Genomic DNA, 17,259 nt, shown 5'->3' with positions numbered 1-17,259 from the left:
GTTGAACTGATAAATGGACTGTTTAAAGTGATCAGGAGTTGTCAAGGCGAATGAAATCTCCCGTCGGTTGGTATATTGGAACAGTCATTGTCGTCATGACGAGACGAAGAGTCAATTTGCTTGGGAAAATCAAATCTTGAACTTTCAAGATTTGAAACTCTAACACGAAATCGCATTCTAGATATTGAAACGCATCACGCTTGGTATCAGATGACTTCCTAGTGTACACACGAGACTCTCCATTTAATTACTACCGCTAGTCTTGTTACTTACAGCTCTAAGTTCTAGTTTGTTTCCGGTTCACGAGTGACTTGTTCACCATCGTACAAGCTCCCTTCTAATTAAGTTTCACGAAACAGCAGACATTCCCTTCGCGTAAATTATGGAAAAAGAAAACTTAAATAATTTCAGTCTCCTAGATTTCTCGAAAACCATGACAGTTTGTTTCCCCTTAAAATTTCGGAGATACCATAAATTTCAGTTACAATAGCATAGTTAGTGATGATTTTGACATTCTTGAACCTGTTTACTCAGTTCATTATATATATTCTTTTTTCAATCTGTGAAAAATTTCGCAGTGTCAAGAGGAACGGAGGGCTTGAGATTAGCTCTCTCTTTTCTCTCTTCAAATCAAACTACGGCACCCTAACTAACGACCTAGTGCCAGAATTGACGCGTCGTATTTATGTCTCGCGCATGTGTCACCGTGGTAATCAGGTTGAGCTTCGCGTCACCTCGTCCCTTCCCACTCCTCGCAAAATAATTGACAATTTCACACTCGACCGTGGCTCGTAATTAAGCTGCCAGGCATATGTGAAGGCTGGGAATGTTTTTTTCCTCTTAGTTTACCGGCCCTTTTGGCGCCACGATGTTCACTGATAGACGGAGCCAATGGAGGCCGAACAGATGACAAGAGTAGCGCCTAGATTCATCGGTTCCTTTTTCGCAGCTCGAGGGGCGCTGTTCGGAGAAAAAAAAAAACCTAGCTTGATAAGCTGGGTGATCGATCCGACCTACTTCGAAATTAGTACCTCGCTCAAGAGAGGTACACATGTGTAGGTATGGGTTGAAATTAGATTTCCGTCAACCTCTTGTTTGGACATTTCTAATTGAGGTAACTGTCACTGGGCAGGATAGATACTTCGTTGTATAGCACATGATATTTACGATCAATCTCGTTTCCTACGAAGGAGAAAATTTACGTCGACTGGTCGACAGGCTTGGAACTGGTTTAACACTGCAAAAATGTTTTCCCTTGGTTTACATTGTAGTTCAAGATTTTATTGGGATTCAAATAAGCTGAAATTAAAGATTGGACTACAATGAAGTCTGAGATGAAATTGGTCCGAGATTAAGAAAATTTTCCCACAGCCGTTTGGGTTAAACTACATGCATCTACAATACGAGGGTTATTATGCACGGGAAGAACTTCTAGATATGGTTACTCTACAGTCCTTGACTATTTTGGTTTTTTCCACAGTCAAGAAAAGTTTTCATGGGTAGAGAATAAAAATAAATTCTTCAGCTGTGTCCAGAAAATTTATTCTTTTTAATTATGGTCATACGTACTATATTTTTTGTAACTGTCCTGATAATTTGATGTTGGCGCGACGGTGAATTTATGAGTTAGTCGAGAAAGTAAAAAAGATGAGGAAAAATAAATTCTACTTCAGTTAGCGGCAATCAACCTCCGACGTGAATTTTATATCCATTTATTTACATATATTTAATTTAATTTATTTGAATGCGGAAAGAGGCACAAGCTAGTCAAACGTTTCATTTCAACATTTCAGTTATTCATACGTATAACGACACTCCCTAGTTCTTGGCGTATTTCCAATAATGAAAGAAATTATTTGTCAAACTTTTGTAACGTGCGGATATATACACACTCGAACACGGACGCGTCTCTGCGGATTAATTTGTCAAATTGAATGAGTATAACGAAAATGAAATATTGGTAATTATTGGGGGAACAGAATACTGTATCATCATAAAAGCCCCACAGAAAAAAAACCCTTAATAAAATATGCGAACGATACCAGCTGTTGACCCCCAAAGGAATAATACGCGTCAATCGATTACTGCTGGCCAAACTTCGTCCGATAGTCACATCGCGCACCTACGGTGAGTCTGAAAATTTTTGCACATCTAGGAAGAAAGAAAAGCTAACTATTACTTACGTAATGTAACCCACTCTGATTCGTTGCAGTTGTGTTGCTTAGTTCAAAGCAAACTCACGTTCACATCTTCCACCGATTGATGTTGCTGAAACATGAAACTATATACTCGTATATATATTAGAGTGGCCCGTAATACTGGCAAAGAAAAATTTTTTTTCTCTCACCCCTTAAATTGATTCGGAATAATAAAAAAAGATTTTTAAAAGTGAAATCCGCTTTTAATTTTAATATTAACCCGTGTCCCAATAACATTGTGTGGCAACTTGAAATAATCTAAAAGTAATTTTACCGCATCCCGCACCCTTATCTGAGTTTCATAAGGCGATACGGACATTAGAGCAATGTAAAGGTAAACAGCTGAATTTTTGATGCGTTATTAATCGCTAATAAATACGTATAAAATAATTTATTTTAATTAGATAAAACGAGAGATTATTTGATTTGAATTTAAGAAGCAGAAACAAGGAATGGTTTAAGGAAAATATTTAATGTGAAAAAAGGTGAAACTTCTACGAAAATGATCTGGAAATCAATGTAACATCTCCGAACATAATTATCACCAATCTAGCGTTGTGGTTTTGTGATCCGATTATTTTTCGATTTTCTCGTATCTATTTCACGTGAAAAAAGTAATGCTGTCGAAATCCGGAGAACGGCATTGATTTTCGCTGGAAAAACTATGTAAATCTTTTTTTTTTCAAATTTTTTACCTCGATAATCACTCCTAATCGATTTTAACTCCTTGAAAGGGCCTTTGGGGCACGGAGTATTTCGAGTCGATTCAAGGGGTGATGGGAAAAATAATTTTTTTACCAATATTAAGGGCCACCCTAAATTAAATACATGCAATATCGAATGACCAAAGCAAGACTTCAATACGTTGCGCAGTCTAATAGGTTTTAAATAAACATTCCTCAGCTGGTCACAGAGTCAACGTCACATTATTCTCAGAGAGATATCCGTAAGAAAATATCCGAGATGAAAGAATGTCCACGTGCCTGTATAATACATACCTATATCTGTACATAGGTATATGCACGGGGCGAGGTGAATCCGGGCAAAAGGTTTGATGGTTTTGGCCATGACGGAGGCAGGGGTATGTTTTTTTCGAGGGAATATTGCGCTTCGTGCCTCCCCTACAGATGTCCTGACCACTGGCGTTTTCCACTTCTTCCATCCGCCGGAGCAATTGAAACGCTACACCCATCTACTCCCGTGATCTGCCCGCGCGTTTCATATTGGGTATACCTACGGCTTCATATATCACGAATTCCGACATTATTGGACGTTTTTGAGCCCTGCAGGGTATAACCCACCTCCGCTCGTAGAACGTTAACAACGATTCTTTATAATTATTCCTCGACTCATCACTCGTTTCGTTTACGTGCACCTACGTAATGTAACCTGCGTGTAACGTGTTTTTGACGCTAATTAACGAAGTGATCGTCAACGATGAACTCGGCATTGCGATTACTCGCGTGCAATTTGCCGGATATTGCATGATAAATACTTCATCGTGGTAACACTGTAAAACTGTTTACGCACCCATGCCTTGTTTAAATACCCTATACCGCGATGCTTAAGCTTTTTGACACACGGAAATTTGAAGAGGAGAATCAATAAAGGCTATACGTGTTTTTAAAAATTTTTAGTAGCAGGCACTTACAGCCTTTTTTAATTCTCCTCTCCATGTTTCGATAGCAGTCTTAGCGAAGGTTTGTCAGATTTTAAATATAATCCGAGAAGTATTACTTGTACAAATGTTTTAAAATTCGATTTAAATTTAATTCATTAGTAATCTCGAAGAGCGTCCTCAAGTTTTTGACATATTTCTATACAGAGTCGTTGTTATAAAAAAATCTGCAAACAACGCACGCATCATTTCAGTGTAAACAGGATCCGAGGCAAGATCAGTGATGTGTTTTTTATTTTTCTGCAAAACGATGCTGACTGTACATACATGGGTAATAAATCCTGCAGTACCACCTTTTTCAATCTTTCGTCATAAATCACGAAACCGCGCATAGCGTTGCACGTATTCAATGACGAAATCTACCATGTGTTGCCACGCTGTACGTTATGATCGTCGATAACAACTAGAGTGTAGCCTGCAGCACGCGTAGCTGTGGGGTAGTTGAACGAGGCGACAACCCCGAGTACCGCAGACAAAGGGGACGCTGCTTGCACACCCTGGCACCGTAATTTTTTATCATTCTACGAGGGGAAAAAAGCGAATGAAATTTTTTATACCAAACTTCAAGTCGCAGCGAGACCTTTTTTTAACAACGTGGACTGTGGTTAGGGTAAAAATAAGGAGATCGCTTTGAAGAGGTTGGCTGGCCAAAAATCGACACTTTTTTTATTCAGTTCGTCACGCGATTGTCGTACATCGAGTGTTTGTAAAATTATTACATTCGCATACTACGGAGGTCTATTCAAAACATACGGAAAAACGGAAATACTGGAACGATGAAGAAAAGCTTAGAACCTGTGTCTTCGACTTTAATTCTATTTGTCAATTTGCTGAATTCATGTTGCACACCTATTTCCGCATGTAGTAATTTGACTTTTTATGCAATGTTGAATCATATTTTTGTATCCCTCTACGTCAGGGATACTCTACTTAATTAAACCCGAGTTCTACTGTTCACTGTCCAAATTCTGTGCGATCTATCAATCTGAAATCTTTACCACAGAATTAAATATTTAAAATATTTTTTGACAGAGTCTTGTATGTTTTTTTTTTTTGTTTTGTGGGCCTGGCCTAATAGCCACGATCGATCGGTTGGCCATCCCTGGCTTAGATCATATCAATGACTCGTTTCAAGTTGTTTTAAAATCATGAAAAGCCAGCAGGTTCGTTCGATTTCATTATACGATTCCTCGTTGTTCAGAAAACCGTTTTATACTAAATGGCTCAATGTTGTTGTCGATTCGATATTGTCGTTTATTGATCAGAATGAATATCGAATCAATAATGTACAAACATGGCGAGAAAAAACGTTTCAGTGAACTTATAGAGGATCATCTTCAAAATAAAGTGAGCCATCGTATATAGGACGAAATTGAACGGATCCACTGTATTTCTAACCATTTTGAAACGGTTCGAAGTGAATCATCGATATCTAAGCTCTGGATTACAATTCTATTACTTTTTATATTTGTATTTCTCAAAAAGATCTATGTAGCTTACAAATACAATAATTAGATAAATTTTACTGAATATAAAACTATCTCGTTACGAAAATTATTAAAAATTATGAATTTCTGTAGATCGAGAACTTTCTTAAGAGCACGTGCAAAAGTATCAATTAACGCATCTCTACCAGAAAAATCTTGCGTTGATTGTTCAGAGTGATGTTTCCTTTCTTATTTATTCATTTATTTTTTTTTGTTTTACAAAGAATACCGACTAGACAGATCACGTAAAATATATCATTTCCGTTTTCGCGAATCGTCTCGGTATAAATCTTGGATGATATTTAATCGGCTAATTGCTCCGCCTGCAAGCACCTACGTAGGCGACGATTTTGAATTAACTTCCGCAGCCGCGGCAGACGACCGCATTCCGACATCCGACGCTGCGAGCAACTCCACAAAGTGATCAAGTGTCTGGCGAGAAGCTCTTGGCTTGTTTGACCAACAAGCTGGAAGCTTTCAAAGGTGCTACGTCAGCCCCACGAACCTGGCGGATGAGTAGGACTCTTGACGCTGCTAGTTATACGTTCTTAAGTGAATGAGGCCGACACCTGCAGCTCGTCGAATTGCATCAAACACGCGTGGTGTCAGCTCTAGCTAATCGAAATATTTCACTATTTTATAACCCGCAGACCGGACGGAAATACTTGGCATATTACCGTTCGCGTATTCGCCTATTAATATTCAACTCACAGTTCGTGCTATGATAAATTTCTCGAATTTCTCGTCATTACAAATTCTATAAAATAGGGGAGTGCAAAATTTTATTGCCCCCTTTATTCCACAGGCAATGTTTTAAATCACAACTAAAAAAAAAAAAAAAAGAATAAGAAAATTAGCTATCGCGTCGAGTTATCAATTACGCTTATCTAGCCAGATGTAATGGGATATGATCGATACCCTGCACGTTTTCATTAGCCACGACTGTCACGCACGCGGCGTTCCACGATTACATATAGGCGGTTAATACTATGGTACTAAATTATACACATACTCCCGATAAACGGTTACGTTAGCCACAGGATTATGGTCATCCATGGCATTGCTCATTCGGCCCTAAATGCTCGGATCGTAAGTTATTCTTTTTTTTTTTTCTTCTAAAACGTTCATTATCGCGTATCGAACATTTTCGTTTACCTAATCGTGTAAAAGTTTCGCCGACACGTTATAGCTTTTAGTAAAACTGTTTTGTTATTTGCTCGTGAATTTTCTTTTCTCCATTAATTTTTTTTTTTTTTTTTTCTTACTTTTTGGGGTTAAGCAACGCATTTCTCTCTCCTCGATACTGTCAACCTGTCATCTGAGGCGCGACACTTCACTCTTCATTTTTTCGAATGAAATATTGAACCGACTGTATAATCGATCGAGTTCTCGGAATACCGCATATGACATTTCACAGTCATTTTACGCTGTCTGACATATCTGATCTAGATGTGAGCCAAGGTTTTACGTTCTTTATAAAATTACGTTGAACGGTAAAAGGTGTCCGATGTCAGAAGTAAAATTTAGAAACGACATAAAATTCGTAACGGTGGTGTATACGCATGGTGTATACATGCACAATAAATATTGCAAAGTTATCGGTTGTATACGAAATTGAATTAAATCACGTTGCGCCCGATTGGTTCGCGCGAAACCAGCACGTCGAATTTCTCGACATCACGGCAAGTTTCGAAAGAGTTAAGACGGTCTTTACGAGGATGACAAGGCAGCGCTCATGACATTCCTGAATGATTGCTGTAGGCGCGCTGAGAATTTTTGATCGCACCAACTGCTCCCTCTCATCTCTGCACCTTTTTGCCAAATCGCATTACTTGGCGTTCGCCTTGTATCCGACATGTCCGATCATTCATTTTGTCCTCGCACCAGATCGTCTCGGCTCTCCAGACACGCCTCTCCCATTAAGCACCCAAAATACCGTCCCCCATTGCCCCAGCAGCCATTTTATTATTGATGACCCGTGTTAATATTTCAACATCGAGAGGTACCGAGCGATCGTTATTCAAATGAAGAAAAAATTCCAATCATTATCTCAGCTCTAACATACCTTTATTCGTTCTCACTGCAAACCTGTCACCCTGCACATAACGCGAGTGATTCGATCGTTTGCTATTTCGTTACTCGCAAAATCATTTTTTCAATTCACTCATCGTTCAATCAGTTCGACGAAATCTTGTAACTTGTTTAAACCGCTAATTAATCTTCGAAATCTCAATCCGCGCGCGCAAAAAAAAAAAAAAAAAAATAGATTACGCCACGGTAATTCCTACGTACTTTTCTACGCGTCAAAGACACATATACCGAGCAGCACAACTTTGCGCTGAATCAGTTACGTAAAAGTGGTGAAAAAATCATAACATAAAAAGGATGTATATCCTGTCGGTGAGAAAAAAGTTGTTCACGGTGAGGAAGCGAGTGGAATATATCTGACGGATCACGGGGTGCGACGAGTCTTCTCTCTTGGAATCGATCAGAAAGTACTTATAGTACTATATATATATATATACACAAACTCGCGTAGCAGCTATACATTTGGAACGTGACTAAATATTTATTGATATTGACGTTTTGCGTTATTCCCAAGAGAAGATCTTGCCGTACCTTTGCTCTGCAGGAATAAGGTCAACTCCCGAACACCTGTCTCTCTGGTACAAGGGGTTCCATAAGCGCGAATATAAATGCCTAACGTGCTTAGCATTCGCGATGACACATTTTTAAACGTCAACCTCCCCCCTCCTTCCCCCAATTATCTTTTTTTCTTCTCGGCATCCCCGATCGTCGGATTCTCTGCCCCTGTGGGAAAAGGCTGGATTAACGTAGCTGCTGAGACTGCATGGAAAATTACTAAAAATCTCGCACATCTTTCTTATAACGGAACGATGTTTTCCCCCTGAGCTCGAATTTCTTAGTGAAAACTCGACGAAATTTTTCAGTCCGAAGAATTGACAGAAATTTACCGGTACAGACTGCGGCTCTTGGACTCGATACGAAAATTCTTACAGAGATCGGTCTTTCGGCTCATGCTCGTTCCCACAGCTTAACGATCACTTCTTTTCACCATCTATTGGCCCTTGATGTCATGTCTAGTCGCGAATTATACAGTCGACACTCACTCCGTCGATTCGTTCTCCATTATGCAAACTGGAATTTCAGATCCAGGTCGTGAACGAAAGTCGCGACGACAGACAGTTCTAAGCTCTCTATTGTGAATAAAATTGCTCTATTATCACGAAAATTATACGTGCCGGCACGTTGTAACGATATAGTTTATTCCCAGAAGTTTCATCGTGTCACCTTACGCTATTTCGACACTTGCTTGATCGACTCAAACTTAATTACTAATCGAGCACTGTGTTCCTCCGCTACGTCAGTCGGGAAAACTTGGTTACTTGTACGAAACTTGACTGTTACCTCTATCATCGGGTACCGAACACCACAGGACTTGAACTGCTTCATTCTAATCCTTTGCCGCGTTTCATCTTGAAGTTGCTCCGAGTAAATTGTCCGAATCATCTCGGCCGGTCCTTTAACTGTTCGACTGTTATCATCGGTAAGAGCCTTTGTGGAAAATCGTGCATCCCTTGATCCGGCTATCCGAACAGTTAATTCTAACATGCGTCGGTTAGCGTTCATGCATAAGCAATTTGTAGGAGAGTAGAGAAACCGGCCGACTGGTGCCTGCGTGTGGAGTTTGTTGTGTGTGTACGGACTTACACATACGGTTGAAGCCGTTTGGATCGATTGATGGATAGGCGCCGAAGGGTGTACATTATGCATCGTAACGCTGACGTGTAGTCTGGTTATATCTGTGGCACTAACCAATGGAGAGCCGCTCCTTTACTGTATTGTGGAAATATCCGCAATTCCACTTCTAAACTTGTTTGTTCAACTGATGGATACTACCGACACCGTTTCCCTCCGCATTGTTAGGTGGTCCCTGGATCGACGATGTACGCAATATACCTGTGTTTATTTGCATTAATTCTCGAGTATCATATTGGTCGATACTAATTGGAGCCGTTACTAATTGGAGCTGTTGTTATTGCCGAGCTACACGTAAACTCGATACGTATCTAACAGTCATATATTCCACATTTCTCCTACACACACGCACAGTGGCAGACACAATTTTACGGACGGTAAATTCTTTCGATTGTGCTCTTTGTACGACGATTTTTTTATTGTTTTTTCGTTCTATGATTCAGAAGCTGGTGAAGAAAATATTTGGACAGTTTTTCGTTAATTTAGGTACGTATCAAATAGTGAAATTTAATTGCATATAAATTTCGTGCGATTGTCATAAATTTTTAACGAGAAATAATTCGGACGATCTCATTATTTTTTAATATTCTACTTCATGCAAGGTGTATGTGAGAAATAAAAATATTCTTTCGTGCAACTATAATCCCGTTCTTTATATCAAATTGCGAAATCGTGTTTTTACGTCATGCGGGATGTACGATTATTTTGAGAATCGGGAACATCTGTAGAAGCCAGAAAGCTACTTCCTGTCTACATCGCTGGCTTTAAGAATGCTAAGATCCTGAGTGAATACGGAGTTTATATGTTGGGTGAAAAGTTTTAACTCTGTTTCTCGAGGGTTGAAGAAGGGAGAATGTTGTCTGTCGTCGGGCAATCAATTTCAACAAAAGAGAAGTTAATACTTACAGAGTTGTTCGTGGAACTTGGCGACGAATTATTCCTCCGTTGAAAAATGCGTTCGAAAGTTGTAATCGCGCTAACAGTTGTTGGTTATCAGTTTTCAGTAATTAATCGTTAAAAAAATATGCTGAATGACAGTCTTCTTTTTTTATTCGATTCAAACGTGCTGCACACCTACGAATAATTAATCATACTTATCGTTAGGTTATAGATTTAAATATCACCTCGCCTTTTTTTTTTGGATACCTAAATATTTTCGTTTGGGGGTAAAATGTCATTAGAAAACGTGAGGTAGTTAAAACAAAAGCGTCAGGCGTTAGAATATTGTAAAAACAAAAATTTGATAACTTTTGAAAACATATCGGAATTAAGTTTACGAAAATTTCTTCCTACCCAAAAATGCCCATTCGGTGAAACGCCGACAAATGGGTCTCTTTATTTTGACCAGAGAGTGTGTCGAAAAAACGTCGTACAAATCTGCTTCTCTCGTTGAAGAAACTTTGCGCATCGGATCGTTTGCTGGTAATTGATGGTCTTGCGCGACGTAGACAAGCTCTTTCTCTCTTTCCTTCTTCTCGCGCTTGAATGAGCTTCGGGATCCCTAGTGGTTGTACCTAAGTAAGTACAAGTTTGCCAGGGTAATTGTATAAGGCCGTATTTGTCGGAACTGCGACGTAACTTCCGCCTAAGGGATTGTCCAAGAGATTCCCTCGGTTCAGAGGCGTTGAGGTTGCGGTTTTGTCCGTAATTAGAGGCGCAAGCTCGCTTCGCCCACCCACGTAAGCCTCGTCGCCGCCTCGCTGCCTTCTCTTCTTTGCTGTCCTCCCTTCGCACGGCTAAGGAAAACAAACCTAACCATTCACAACACTCGAGGAATCGAGCGGACTTGTGCCTTTGATATTGTGCGTAATTTATAACGAATCTTATATTTAAGGATCCTCCTGCTTCGGTGGATTTAGCGAACGTCCGATCAATTGTTCGACGCTACACGTGTACTTGCCGTACAAGCGTTTATCGATGTTTAAATTTAACGAAACTCATCGGTTGTGCCGGACTTGGTACACTGATTACGATAAGGAAGAATCACAAGCTGATTACAGATATTATGCAAGGATTACAAAACTTGCATGGATTACAAAAAGATTGCTATCAGAAAAATTAAAAAGAGAACATTAAAAATTACACAGATTATAGGAATTTCAAGGATAACATCGGATCACATCAGTAATTAACACCTCAATGACGAATTCCATAAAGCATCTTTTCTGGTCCGCAAACATTCGTCAGGACAGTTGTTGTTACAAATCCAGTCCGTGTACACTACGAGTGTAATCATCGTACATCCGGATTCTATTCCAATAAAAACCCACAACCGCAATTTGCAAGCTTACTCGTGTAAAGCTAAAACCAAAATCCCCACATTTTCCTCTGCAAGCTTTACCGTGCAGCGTTGATTATACACATGGTGTGATTGTTTCGATGCCGTTGTACGTATTTTACGTGAAAACTAAAAGGATAGTAACTTCGGCCGGTGATATTAAAAAATTCCAGCGCCAAACCGCCGCACCGCAACCCTTCATATACCCCGTGGGTTATTCGGTCTCCGGGCACGTATTTTTCACATACGTCCGTCAATTTTTACACTCAAGGTGTGTGCGAAGGGTGAACGTGGGTGAATAACGTGTTCGCAAGTCCACCGAGGAGCCTGCCGAGACTCTTGTGTGGGCGCGAAGCTCAAAGTAGACGACGCGGGGCCCTAATTAGGAGCTTTGAAGAAACTTTGATCCACCCTCCTGCATTCCAACTACTTCTCGTACTTTCAACTTCGTTCCTGCGTCGATAATTCTCAGGCATCGAAGCTACGATGACGGCGACGGAGATGATTTGCGGACAATTCCATACGGTTCCGACCTGCATCGAGAAAGGTTCTTCGTTTTTCGCCACACCCAACAACTCGAGATATGCTTCTTTTCCGCTGTTCGATTCAAACGCCTATCCAATTCTCTCCCGCTTCTGTTGGATGGAAACCTTGTGTATTACACCCACACTACGATATCCCGCGTGTGCGCGAGTGTTGCATATATTTATGTAGCTACGAGACAAACACATATGCGCGTTGCACGTTCGTTGGTTTCTCTCGAGTGTCGCAATGTCTTTTATACGCGCCAAGTATCTACGTATAGCATTGCTATAGGTACGTATCCGCCACTTTTTCTTGGACGACTATTTGACTTCGGTAAATTCTTCTGCTTATTCTTGTTCTTCTTCTTCTTATTTCTATCCATGTCCCTCTTCTTATTCAACCTTGTATATTAAATTTCTTCTACGTTTTCGCAAAGTTCGTGTTATACGTATACGTTACACTCGTGACATGTATAAATATGGAAACGAGAGTGCATATACTACGCATAGAAATTGAGTGCTTCTTTGAGACGGTTTCCCAGACACGCGACTACTTCAAACACACGTACAATCGTAATTGATTGTATCTATACACCGATCCTTTGGAAATAATTTGTGCAATCATTGAATTGCGTGTATTGAATTTAATTACACTTTACGTCCGGAACGTTGATGATTTTTTATCAATCTGACAGAATTTTATACCGGCAATCGGAAACTTTAACATCGTCAGAATAATGAAGTGTCATCCTGGATTTTTTTAGATATAAAACGTGACAAGTTTTGAGGCTGATTTTGCATTAGTATTAATTGTTTTGATTATTGCGTGTCAGTCATTTACCGTCGAAGCAACAAGTCTTTCAAGTGGGAGAACAAAAAATTGTATCTTCCGAACGAAACGTTCTAACGAATAAATATAAAATTATGAAACCCATACGTGCCTCCCTTTAATACTTTCGGATAGTTTGGAGTAAAAAAAAAAGTGTTCTACTTCGCTATTATTTTATTCTACTTTTTTTCTGTACATTTCAGAGGTAAGCGTTTCAATTGAAATGCGCAGGCAAAGTTTAATACTGGCAGAATGTATTTTTCACTGAACACCGAGGAGCAATTTAAACTTTTTAATATCCGCCGTTCCACTTCTATAAGCTTAATCTTCAACAAAAGGATGCATGGCTATTTACTCTATCCTTATTTGCACAAGAATCTACCGCTTCTTCGATATTTTTCGATATTTTTCACTGACGTGCTAAGACCTGCCGGTGCCCAGGAAAACTTTCCCAAATTAGCCTGCTCTCTTTTTGATTATTCACATAATCACACCGACAATTTATTTGGAAACGTAACTCTCTATCTTATTAGCTGCTGAAAAAATCTGTTACTGCCGCAAATGAATGAATTTTGTTTTATCGCTGAACAAGTGTAGCAAACAAAATATCAGCCGATAATCTGGTCACGTTTAGTGTGCAGCAAATTCCACCGTGGTGCATTGCGCCTACGGTAGAGGTGATTTATATTTTGTGTGCTTTTGCCGTTTCACGGAAGCTCGAGAAATTTGAATTAGTTAAAAATTCCGCTGACACTTTGTCCGTGTCAATAATCCCACGTCATTTTTTTCCATTACTATTTAACACTACCTTGCGAGACATTGACCAAAGTAAAATAAAAAAAAAAATAAAGAAATGCTGAACTACGACCGAGTTCTTTCGAATTTTGTAGAACAATAACATCTGCAAAGTGTTTGAAATACCTGATACAAGGGTGGCGAAAATTATGTAAAAAAAAAGAATGGTTCTTAAAAGTGAAGTCTCGAATCAAAATATGTAAGTACCAACGAGATATAGACCCTGGGTGAACATGTAGAAAAGCGTATAACTCGAGTTTATGGGTTCTGCAGCGGGCGCGTTACACATTTTCCCTCCCTAATGACTTAGACGCATTGTCCGGTAAGCCGTGGGCTGGTTTTCAGGAAATTATTAATATGATCGAGCGAACACGATCCCAGCGGTCGACACCGCGAATTCCCTGCACCCCGAAACCGGACCGCATGCCATTACGCACGCAACTCGACGAAAACTTTTCTCTCATCCCTCTAATACGAATCTAGTTAAATGTGTATCGTTGAAATTAAACATACGTACACATACATACGCCATTATCTTTCTCTCGCGCGACATTCGGGACTCGCTAAACCGCCACCTCGTCCACTTTGTGTTATCAAATTTAGCACCAAAACCCGTCGAACTTTCATCGCCTGTTAGCAGCTTTAGAATTTTGCGTGTTACAATGGGCATTTTTTTTTTATCGCCACTGAGCCGAGAGAACGCGAGAAAATTCGGCGTGTTTCAAAATCGAGAGCGATTTCTGATTGCGGTTACTGTACAATACACTCTTTGAACCGTACAAAAAATCTCGTATCTGATTATTCTTTCATTTTTTATATTACAGCCGCTCAATATTTTGGATGTCGATGCCACGATAAATTGATGCTTATAAGACCTCACACGATTCAAAATTATACTTCACTAAAATAACGGATTCAATCTTCTTGCGATAACCGGAAAGTGTGGTATTGAGAACCATATAGTTGTTACGCTAATTGTAAGCAGTCATACGATAAACCGATGCCTCAAAATTTGTCAACGATACAGTTTTTTCAACTGAAATTCGCGATACAATAATTTTTTTTCCAACTCAGGGGAATATCGTCAGACATTAGGTATACTAAGTCGAACTAATAATGAATTATATTTAGTCAAACCTGTAAATTGTAAACACGTTTTATCATTTCGAGATATCGTTTTACCAAATTTTAATTTAGCCTATCGCTAACCAGTTATTGCGTATGTACGAACACACAATAGTATATTCTCGAACTGTCTTATACCTACATCATATTACTAGAACAGCTTGGTGAATGCGGATTCTCCGAAATTTGGACCGTGGTGAGATCGAGTATCACAGGAATAAATCAGATACTTGGGCACTGCTGAAATAGTTTTGTCGCCCCTGATCCCGCTATTTGAAACCTTCGATACCTACCTTGGAGATGCTATTTTGAACTTCTGTCAGAAACACGAGACGCTTGTATAATAGACTCGAATACCAAAAGGTTGGGGCTGTACGAGGGTGTGTTGCGCCGTTCAAGTGCAAGAATTTCGGGTCTATAACAGGATCGTTTCCAACCCGACGATTTTTGGGTATAACCAGAAATAAATTTCCTCTATACGGTATATTGTATGAAGGTATGGAAGTAACTACTAGTTTTGGTGAAAATAGAAGGCTTGAAAGTAGAATGGAAAAAATAAACCATTTCAAATTATATCTCCCCAAAAGCAACAGTCACGGTGTTGAAAATCGTTTCTCCGAAGTCGGATCCCCGACAAAAGGCTTGTAATCTGGCTAGAGACGAGTTTCAACTTTGGGTGTAAAGCAGCTCTTCACGCACGTGTACATTATGTACTCACTAATTAATACATGGCTGCATGCCTGGGTGTTTTATGTATACTCCGGTTTTGCACGTGGAGGGAACATAGGTAGGTGTAATGTATACGTACATAGATCCAGGTTAGGTACTACAGCCGTATAACTCATTATACGCAGGCACGAATGATCAATGGAAACCATGACGAACTCTTGCAGAAATATTCAAAGTGCGGCTAATTAAATCACTGGCGGGATAAAAGGAGAGACAAAACATTTTAAAGTCGATGTGAATATTAAAAATACCTGAGAATACTTGGTGTAATAAATTATTACAAACGCTGCATTGCCGTTGCAAAATTTTTTTTATAATTCAGCTTCGTTTTTTCACCTCTCATTATTTCATTTTCGTATCCATACGTCATGCAACGAGGATAATATTACTCTACAATCCACGCTGTTGGATTTATCAAATGGCTTTGCAATGTCTTGCGCCAAGTATAATAAAAATAAAATAAAAAATGAGACATTTGTTCGTGCATTATTCGAACTATTTCACTATTTCAATTCGTTTTTTGTTTTCTGTGAGCTCGAAAAGTGTTTTTTCTTTTCCATCACTTATGAAAATCTTAAAAAATTTCACTTTACTACCGTATTTTTTTATTTTTCACGTTCATTTTAACTTTTACGATGCGAGGATCAATGTACGTTAATGAATTATGTATTATCCTTGGCAATGAGGATTGATGTAACTGGTAAAGCAATTATTTTTACCACTCTTTAACCTGCAGGGAAGATTTTGAAACAGGAGAAGAATTTTTGTAGGTAGTTACTTTCATAGTTTTCATATTCGTAAGTTTCATAATATATTTTCAACGAACCGATTGTGCACGAGGGGTTTTCACGCGCTTAAAAATGTGCAACTTCATCGCCAATTATTCAGACCGACTTATTAATTGAACACATCCTGTAAAATATTTTACAGATTGAACGAGAGAAGCTTTGGGAGTCGAATAAATAAAAACGGCACAAGCATCAATTGCAAATAAAAATTTATCGTGAAATCATTGAACAAAATCGTTGATCCGCGCTGCTAATGAAATTTATGAAATTCCAGGAATTCTCGCGGTACTTAAAATCTGTAATCGACAAACTAGAACAAAAAGCGGCGTAAACGGTGGTGCAGCATAGCGCTGTTTTCCTTGGATTACAGGTCTACGTGCAGAAGCTATTTATTTCCTATTATCCCGGAATAATGCCTTTCAGAACGGCGTTAGGCGCCGGTGAAAGGGGAAGCGAGAGTTGAAATGGGGAAAGGGAGAGAATGGCCACTGACCACCTAGAACCTACCCACCTACCCTCAACAGTCTCGTACGTTGATAGTCCAACTTTATATTGCAAAAGTTTTTATATTTTCTTCCATCTAAAAAGGATCGGACGTGCGATTGTTCTCCCTAAATTCGCCGAAGTTAATATATTATTATAGGTGAGGTGATTTACTACCTTAAAATATTTTTTCTACGTTGCAAGCCGTTGTATGAAAAATATCGTAAGATACCGTCATAAGATGTTAAATTACAGTATTTGCGTGTAAAAACGGGTTTCCGTCGCATGTTCTTCTTCGTATTGCTTCGGTGTGCCAGATTCGAAGGGTGACGGCTTTCTGGAATTACTCTGCGTCGTTACAATATCCCTACAATTTAACGGCGAACCTGATTGCCGCCATATTGCGTAGCCGTGCCCACCTAATTTCGGATTCCGATAGGGATGTAATAATCGGCAAAGTGTATTTGGAATGTTCGGCGTTCCTGGGGTATTCGGTGTTGAACAATCTCTGAAAATCTCGTTGTTTGAATGGAAATTTGATTATCCTCCGTCATTCTGCGAACGT

At 39.3% G+C, this 17,259-nt stretch overlaps 1 protein-coding gene across 3 annotated transcripts in view; it reads left to right on the top strand.

Annotated features, from left to right (window-relative positions):
* Positions 1–17,259, top strand: part of LOC124178476 (ATP-dependent helicase brm) — a 102,690-nt gene that overhangs the window by 64,822 nt on the left and 20,609 nt on the right. The window contains exon 22 of one of the 3 annotated variants that reach the window (XM_046561848.1): positions 845–983. The exons of the other annotated variants lie outside the window; for them this stretch is intronic. The gene's annotated coding sequence lies outside the window, so the exon portion shown is untranslated. Of the gene's footprint in view, positions 1–844; positions 984–17,259 lie in introns of those variants that run through there. 3 annotated transcript variants of the gene reach the window in all.

The sequence above is a fragment of the Neodiprion fabricii genome, chromosome 3 (genome assembly GCF_021155785.1).
Source record: "Neodiprion fabricii isolate iyNeoFabr1 chromosome 3, iyNeoFabr1.1, whole genome shotgun sequence".
In the NCBI taxonomy this organism is placed as follows: Eukaryota; Metazoa; Arthropoda; class Insecta; order Hymenoptera; family Diprionidae; genus Neodiprion; species Neodiprion fabricii.
Note: the sequence above shows the minus strand (reverse complement) of the source record. Positions and strands in the feature narration are given on the sequence as shown.